We start from the raw sequence: 8,802 nt of genomic DNA on the forward strand, positions 1-8,802 counted from the left end.
CTAATACCCAGTAACAGGGAACTTATAAAAATGTGAGAAAAATTTACAAAAAACCTCCACCCTCTATAACAATGGATAAAAAACATAGATAATTTACTAAAAACATTTAAAAGTGATCTGAAAATACGGAAGTATGTTAAAAATCGCTCATACTCAAAAGATGCACAAAAACGATCATACCTATCAGAATGGCAAAAATTAAGAACTATAATAACACACTCTGCTAGCAAGAGTGTAGAGAAATGCGAAATTGTACATATCAAATAGGAAAAGCTTATTGGTAAAATCCATGGTAAGGAGAATTTGGAAATTTCTAACCAAACTAGATGTATGTTAACCTTTTGATCCTGCAATCCAAATTCTCGGAATTTGCCCTCGAGACACATCTCATTCAGTGGAAAAACAGGGGCTCCTGGGTGGCTCAGTTGGTTAAGCGACTCCTTTACCTCAGGTCATACTCCCAGGATCCTAGACCAGTCCTGCACCAGGCTCCTTGCTCAGCCCAGAGCCTGCTTCTCCCTCTCCCTCTGCCACTCCCCCTACTTATACTCTTCTGCTCTCTCTCTGTCAAATAAATGAAAGAAAAATACATGTGTGTTTTTTAAACATGTCGTACATTCTTTTCTATTTTATTTTATTTTATTTTATTTTATTTTATTTTATTTTATTTATTTGACAGATCACAAGTAGGCAGAGAGAGAGGGGAAAGCAGGCACCCTGCTGAGCAGAAAGCCTGATGCGGGGCTCAATCCCAAGACCCGGAGATCATATCCTGAGTCGAAGGCCGAGGCTTAACCCACTGAGCCACCCAGGCGCTCCTCTATTTTCTATTTATCAGAATTTCATCACTATTTTACATTCTGTATCTTTGTATGTGAAAGTAAAAACAAATCCCTACCCAGAAATTTGAAAATAGATCTGAATGAAGGAGAGTAGCCCTTGGAAGGAAACATCTGGTTGTGACACTAGCCTATGTTGATAACCAGCCTGGGATTTACTGTCTGTCAGCAGAATGGTCACAATGTAAGTTATTTCTTTTTGATATTTCTTTTTCTAAAACTTCCTTTACTCACTTCTGTTTCTACATACTTTCCCGCGTTTTCATACAGGTCTTAGGTGATGCGGAGTTTGGGTCTCTGGGAAAAGGCACACCTGAGGATTTCACCAGCGTCCATTACAGCTGTGTTGTCACAACCTTACGCGGTCGTGTTTCAGGGCCTGGGGCTTCTCCATTCTACGAGGTGTTGCGGGGAAGCCGTCCGCTCCAGGGAGTGCTTGTTTCCATTCTAATCACCCTGGCCCACCCAGGTCCCCGCTGCAGAGTTGCAGGCTCACCGGGGCTTCAAGTGCGGGCACCAGGGTCCCACGCCATAGACGTGGTCCCTCCCCCGCACAGCGTCACCGCGGAGGGGATGGTGGCAGCAGGAAGAACTTGAGCCGAGGACCCCTGAGAGCACCCAAAGCGGCCTTCTGCGGAGCTCTCGGACTTTGCTGGTAACCTCTTGGAGGTGGAGGTCAGTTTCGGGCGGTCGAACCATCGCATGTGAATAAAACCGAAATATGGATATAAAACCACGGCGTGATGCTCTTATTGTCCACCTTTGAGGAATGGGGAGATGGAGTCATGGAGAGAATCACTTGGGGCTGCCTACTGGGAACCCCCAAATTTCCTTAAAGTCTGATAAAACAAGTAAGTGCCGTATATGTATGCCATAATATAACAGATTTTTAACAGTGAGATTGTGAATTATTATTAATCTTAACATAGTCATGAGACATTTCTGTGGGGGGAAAATCAGTTAAATTTGAGAAGCCAAGAGGGGTGGCCGGTGCCCTGTGGCTTCATGCGTGGTCCCCTCCCCTCGCATCACGCACGCTGCTGCGCACCTGTGCGGAGAGCGTTCGGTATGAGTCCTGTTTCGTTAGCTGATGGAGAGGAGAGAGGAAAAGAGAAGAGGTGGAGAGTCCAAGGGGGAAAAAAAAAAAAAATGGAGAGCCGAGCTCCCGAGCGGGGAAGGCTGACTGACCTTCAGGCACAACAGAGGGGAGAGACGTGGAAGAGGACTGGGCACCAGGCTGTCATTCTCGCTGTCCTCCTGGAGAGCCACTAGCATCCAGAGTCAGCCTGTCCTCTGTCTAGCGTCATGCTGGCACAGGCAGGCTCTCATCCGTGCCCCAAACACGCTGCCCTGCTCTCCTCTTGCACCTAGAATCCGGTGGCCTTTCTTGACTGAGGGAAGCAGGACTGGAGATCCGGGTCACACGTGTGGCCTCCTGCCATTAGGTTTAGGACTTGGACAAATTGACTGCCTTTTGTGATGGCATGAAACATCCTTTACATCTGACAAAGGCAGAAATAAAAATAGAGTTTGAAGATGTTCATTGAGCCAGGAGAGTAGTAAAACAGAACACCCATAAACTTATTTTGCAAACTGCGTGTCTTTCTAATGGAATTTTTAGGACCTCCTGCTGCTAATTACAATGTCCACATAAGTCCAATTCAAATCTATAGGAGTGTGTGTGTGGTTTTTTTTTTTTTTAAGGTTTCCTTTTTCTCTGAAATGACACCACCAAGTTTTTAAAAAGTACCAGACTTCCGTTAGATTTCTATAAAATGTTGTCTGGGTTTTTACATAGCATGCCAGATGGTCAAAACCATTTTTTCTCTTAATTTTGTTTCTAATGCTTTAGTTATCACTCCCAGCTTGCTGCCATCTACAAATCTTAGAGCCATGCCCTTATCTGTCTTCCTCCTGGTTATTAATTAAATTTTTAACAAGACAGGGCTCAACGCCAACATACTGTGGGACTTCTCTAAAGACTACTCCGCTTTGTAGATTGATACTTATTAACATTCTTAGGGCATCTCACTACAATACAAGTTGATTTTTTTCTGTGAAAAACTATTAATCTTTCTATGGCTTTTTTCCCCTTTAATATGGAATGGATTTTATACTCTATTTCTTAAGCCATCTGTGGTACAGGACAGTTTACTTTTTCAATTTTTAAATGTCCGTGATCTACATATTTGTAAAACACAATGAAATATGAGATATAAAAAATGAAGTTTCTAGAAAAATTAAATATAAAAGAAAAATGAAAAAGAAACAATTTTATTATTGACCCAACAGACATAAAATCACATTCCAGGGGTGTCTGGGGCTCAGATGGTTAAGCATCTGCCTTCAGCTCAGGTCATGATCTCTAGGTCTGGGGATTGAGCTGCACCTTGGGCTCCCAGCTCAGCAGGGAGTCTCGTTCTCCCTCTCCCCCACCCCTCCTCTTGCTTGTGCTCTCTCGCTCTCTCTCTCTCTCAAATGAATAAATAAAATCTTTCAAAAATCACACTCCAAAAATCTCTCAAATGAATAAATAATATCTTTCAAAAAATCACACTCCAATAATCAGATCAAACACACAATATGGGAAAAAAAGGATTGCAAAATCTAGGCACATTATTCATTGAAATCATGGATGGAGACAATTAGTATTGGAAATACTATTACAGTTCTAACTTTTTTGTTGTTCTCCAACCTTGACCAAAGTCTCTGAGTCAAGTGACAATCCTCATATTAAACTCCCATGAGCACATTTTAAATCAGCTTCATGTATATTGATAATGTTTTTAATGTGACAGAGGAATTTGCATTTTGTTTGTTGATTCATCTAATTTCGATGGGATAAAAGACAGTGCCCTTTGTAGAAGTTAATGTCCACCCTAACCTTTGTGCTCTGATTTTATACCACTCATAGGGGAGAAGTCAGTCTTAAAGCAGCACCCAGACAGGACTGAAAGAGAAGAATTTGAGGTAAATCAATAACCTTAAAGAATTCCTTTTTAACTACCAAAAAGTGATTTTTTTTTTTTTTTGAGAGAAAGTGTGCATGTGTGTGAGTGGCAGGCAAAGATTGGGGGGTGGTTGACTGGGCAGAGGGCAAGGGAGAATCTTAAGTGACCTCTCTGCTTAACACGGAGCCCAACCCAGGGCTCCATCTCACAACCCTAAGATCATGACCTGAGCCAAAATCAAGAGTCTGATGCTCAACGGACTGAGCTACCTAGATGCCCCAGTGATCTTGTATTTTTATAATTTATCTTCAATCCTTCATTGGTAGTGATTTCCAAATATTAATCTTGTATATTTCAAATTATACTTCAATAAAAGAAATTGATTTTCTGTTTTTCTGGTGTGGCTCTTTGTTGGGAAAATAAAATTTAAAATATCTTATTAAATTTGTGTTTGGTGATAATTTTTCACAAGTGTGCAGAATCAAGATTTATTGCAGTAAGTGTGTGTGTGTGTGTGTGTGTGTGTGTGTGTGTTTCCTTCCAGGCATGGAAATATTAAGGTGATTTAAAAAATTCAAACGTTCTGGTACAGAGCAAAACTGTATCTGGTGCCCTGATCAGTTGGCAATACTGAACAGGGGATTCAAAAGTAAAATAGCATTCCTTTTTACATTATCTTAACAAATTTGAAAATATGGCTACATATCTGCGAAGGAATACTATTGTCGTATCTATATGCAGACATTTAGGTTGAAACCCTCACAAACATATCATTAATTTTCTCAGTGTGTTTCTGCACACCGTTATTTGAAGATAGTCTCCAGGGCGCTGGCTATCTCAGCGCTGAGTCACTAACGTATTAGACTCCATGTGACGAGGAGCTACTTCACATCAGGTATTAGAAAGTGTTCGTGTTTCTTGCTTCTTTTGACAGCGCTTAGCAGAAGTTGTTAAATCATAATGTTTATTTAAACATTTTTTAAAAAGTGTGCTCAAATTGCTTTTATTTTCATGGAGTTTATTCATAAAATCATCTCTTGTGGAAAACCAGAGGCTACATGAATTATACAAATTACCCATCTATAAATTGTTGCCACTTGAATTTAAATCTTTTGATATGTGATGAAAGATGAAGCTTATAATTGTGAAAATAATCACAACATCATGCCTAAATAATAGAACATTTCTGCTCATGAATGACTTTTGATTCTGGCCAGTCTTCATTAGGCATCCAAGCAGAACTCGGTACTTCCGTTTCTGTGCTTTCATAGAATTTTGGTCATACATGTATGTATAAGGTTATTATTGCTGCTGTAACATATTATACCATAAACTTGGTGTCCTAAAGCAACACATACTTGCTGTTTTTCAATTATAGAGAAGTCTGAAATGAGTCTCACTGGGCTAAAATAGAGGTGGTAGGAGTCTTCTATTTCTTTCTGGAGTGTCTAGGGGAGAATCTGTTTTCTTGCATTTTTAGGTTTCTAGAGGCCACCCATATCCTTTGGCTCATATCCCCACTTCCTCATTTTCAAAGCCATCAACAATGGGTCATGTCTTTTTCACACTGCCATCTCTTTACTTCTCCCTCCTCGTCAGTCTTTTCTACTTTTAAGGATCCCGTGAGAGAAATCTCACCTCTCCTGCTTCTCTGGGTAACAGTCGCCAATCTTATCTGCATGTCCAAGCTTGATATTTTTTCTGCTAGATTTCTCCTAAACTTATACAGAATCTTCCTTCAATTTTCTTGTACACCATTCATGAAAGATCATAATATCATGTAATATTTTCTTAACTTTCTGGGTTTACTTCAGGAGAATTTTAGCATTGTGCGGAATACTTAGTAAAGTTAAAAGTTAGTATAAGTTAAAAGTGAATAAGAGATTCTTTTTTGTCCCCCAGCTGTTGTCTCCTTACAGAAAATCTCTTCCATCTCCTCCTTCCCTGGATACCCGAGAAATCAAATTTCCAGTCTCTTTTGCATACCAAACAGAAGCTAGCATTAGCTACTGACACTTCACATCAAGGTCAGCTGAGAAAATAATTTATAACGTCATATTAATTAACTAATTAACTTAGATATTGGGACCATGAAAACAATCATGATACACACAGTCTCTATTCCCTAGGAAGCAAATTTTGAAATTTATATTATTTTTACTAGTTATGGATTTTTGTAGTTATTGACCACTTAGCTATCTAGTTTCTGAATAATATGAAGCAATCAAATCTTCATAGTATGATAGGACACAGATAAAAAGAAACTAATATTTATTAAACATTAATTTTTTAGCAGTTTGACTTTTTTCCAAGAGAATAAAGTTTTATGTACAGAAAAATACTATCTGCAACTCCTTGAGAGATAGATTGCTATTATTTTATTAAAGTGACACATAAAAATACTTCAGTTTACCTTTAAATTCAACTCAAAATCTCACTCGATTCATTTCATTTATAACGGTAATTATATTCCTTCATATATTTTAAATTGTATTTTCAGACCTAATATATATTATAGTTGCATTGCACTGTGTATGGATATAATATTGCTTAGGTGTAGCCAAAGATTCTTATAGATATTTTCATGTAATATAAGTAGTTTTGCATACCTCAGGTCTCTTTCTGGCTCTGTGGATGACAGTGCTCAAGTTCTGCGCATGCTGTAATTATGCGCATGATGGTGGGCATACATTAGATGATTTAAGTTCTGTATGTTCGGTGAAGTATGTACTGTCATTCCGTTTTCAAAAATTAGGAAAATGCCCTTGAAAATCTGAACAGCTTATACCATATCCTATGGCCCATGGATGGTAGGCAGGTATAGAAGCCCAGGCTGATCTGGTACAAAGTCAAAATCCTCTCCAGTAAAACATGGGGCTTTGTTCTTCTAATAGACATCAACAGAATATTGATTGAGATGCTATAGCCTAAGCCCAGATTTTCAGGAAGACAGAAAAAGATTTATCATCTGGTGGGAGGCTCCTTGGATACAGGGGAGCTTATAATACCATAATGGCTCTAGGGCAGAAAGACTGTGGTTAAACAGAGGAATGATGAAATTCATGTCCGTGTGGGTAACACTTGAGCCGCATTGTGTAGAGGAAAGTTCTGGATCTTAAGAGTTAGGCATTCTTAAAATAAAATACTTGCTTTATTTATTTGTAGTATGACTTGGGAAAGTTACTTAACTATTTTGAGCCATACTTTCCTCATCAGTAAAGTGAGAATCCTAGTATCTACTACTCAGTTTTATTGTAAGCAAAGGGACACAAAGGACACATTAAATGATGTGGGTGTATGTTTCCATGTGTTTGAAATGTGTACTTTTATAATTTTAATGAAGTCCACAAATTATCTTAATTATCTTTTCAATATGTGTATTTTTTCTGCACACTTCAATAAAACAATTATTATTATGCTTATTTTTTAAACATAATTTTGCCAGTTCTAGCCCTCTTAGAAAAAGTGACAAGTTCCCTGTACATGTATTTGGAGAAATTATGATGGAAAGCCAGTCTAAGTCACTTAGAAAATAAAAATATAAAATATGTCAAATAAGCTTAATATTATTAATTTCAAGTACAGAATAAGTCACATCTTTTTAAGACTTAGTCTTTATTCAAGAACGAAGTCGCTTTTGAATGTCCAACATACCCATTCTCTCTTTTCCATAAATACATGTATTTTTCTTACTGGTTCTCTCCATTTCTGAGTGTCTAAAAAATTAGTGTAGCTTGTATTGAAGTTCTTAATCCAAAGCACATTTGGGTAACACAAATTTTTATTCATATTTTATTTTTTAATGTGTGCTGATTTTTTTTTTCCTCTTCAAGGCAAGTATTTAAAAGCATGGTAATTTTCCTCTAAGATAATGGCAGTTGCAGAGCAGGACAGTTTTGACTGATAGAGAAAATAACTTCTTCCATGCCAGATGTATTTATGTAAACACGCAGTTTACTGTCCACCTAATCCACTCGCTGGTTGTGGTGTCCATGGGTCCTCCAAACCTCTTTTTATCCCTAAAGGACCACCATCTGGTAGCACCCAACAGTAAAATCAAACTTCGCAGAGCACGTGCAGAAAGCACTCCCTCATCCTCCCTCCTCCCAGTCAACATCTGCTTTTCTCCGCTCTGTGGAGTGACATTTTGAAGGGAAAAGCAAAAACCAGTAGTAATTTGAACTAGGTTAAGCAATTTTGATGCTTGATGAAGGCATCTGTAATGAGGATTTCAAATCACCAGTATAATCAGTGTTTTCTTATGTTAAAATTCTATGTCTTAGGCACTGAATATAGTTCCTAAAAATCATTTTCTTAATGTTTGTCACTAGTGCAGTAAATGCCTCTTGTGTACTGGTAGTTGTGAGTTTCAATGTTGGCTGGCTACGGCTTGTTTGCATTACATTTCTGAAGAAGTTGAGTTTTCTGAGCTATTAGAATTTCCTTCTTTATAAGTAAGAATACTCTTGGGCACGAGTAGTCACATACATCATCAAATATCTAGTATAGAACCACAAGTGAAAGTGATAACCTTTTACAATGAAATAAATACTCTGTAATTCTCTTTATTTAACTCATATCAGGTAACTCCTAAAATGCTAATTGTATTCCTCTTAAAATCTATTTTTTCTCTGGGTTAATTCTTAAAGTTTCCGAATTTATAGTTTCGCAAATCAAATAAAAATCAAATATAGTAACAATTTATTAAGGATGGAAGATTAGGGTTTTTTGTAAATGCATATTTTTGAGAATCTAAGACCTAAATTTCTGGAGTTGGAGGGATGTGTATCTGTGCATCTGCATCTGCTCTAGAGATGCTGAACATATTGGTACTAGTTTGGGGCAGGTATATACATGCTGTTTGGTGGCCAGATGTTTAGCAATTCGATTTCCTTTCTCAGATCAGACCACATCTCCCAACATCCCCAACTTCCATCAGAATAAAGTACGAGCAATGTGACTTGTGATTGAGTTTTGGACTACGAAGTATAGAGAGAAATAATCGTGGGGCC

The sequence above is a fragment of the Lontra canadensis genome, unplaced genomic scaffold (genome assembly GCF_010015895.1).
Source record: "Lontra canadensis isolate GAN:19392208 unplaced genomic scaffold, GSC_riverotter_1.0 scaffold44, whole genome shotgun sequence".
Classification (NCBI taxonomy): Eukaryota; Metazoa; Chordata; class Mammalia; order Carnivora; family Mustelidae; genus Lontra; species Lontra canadensis.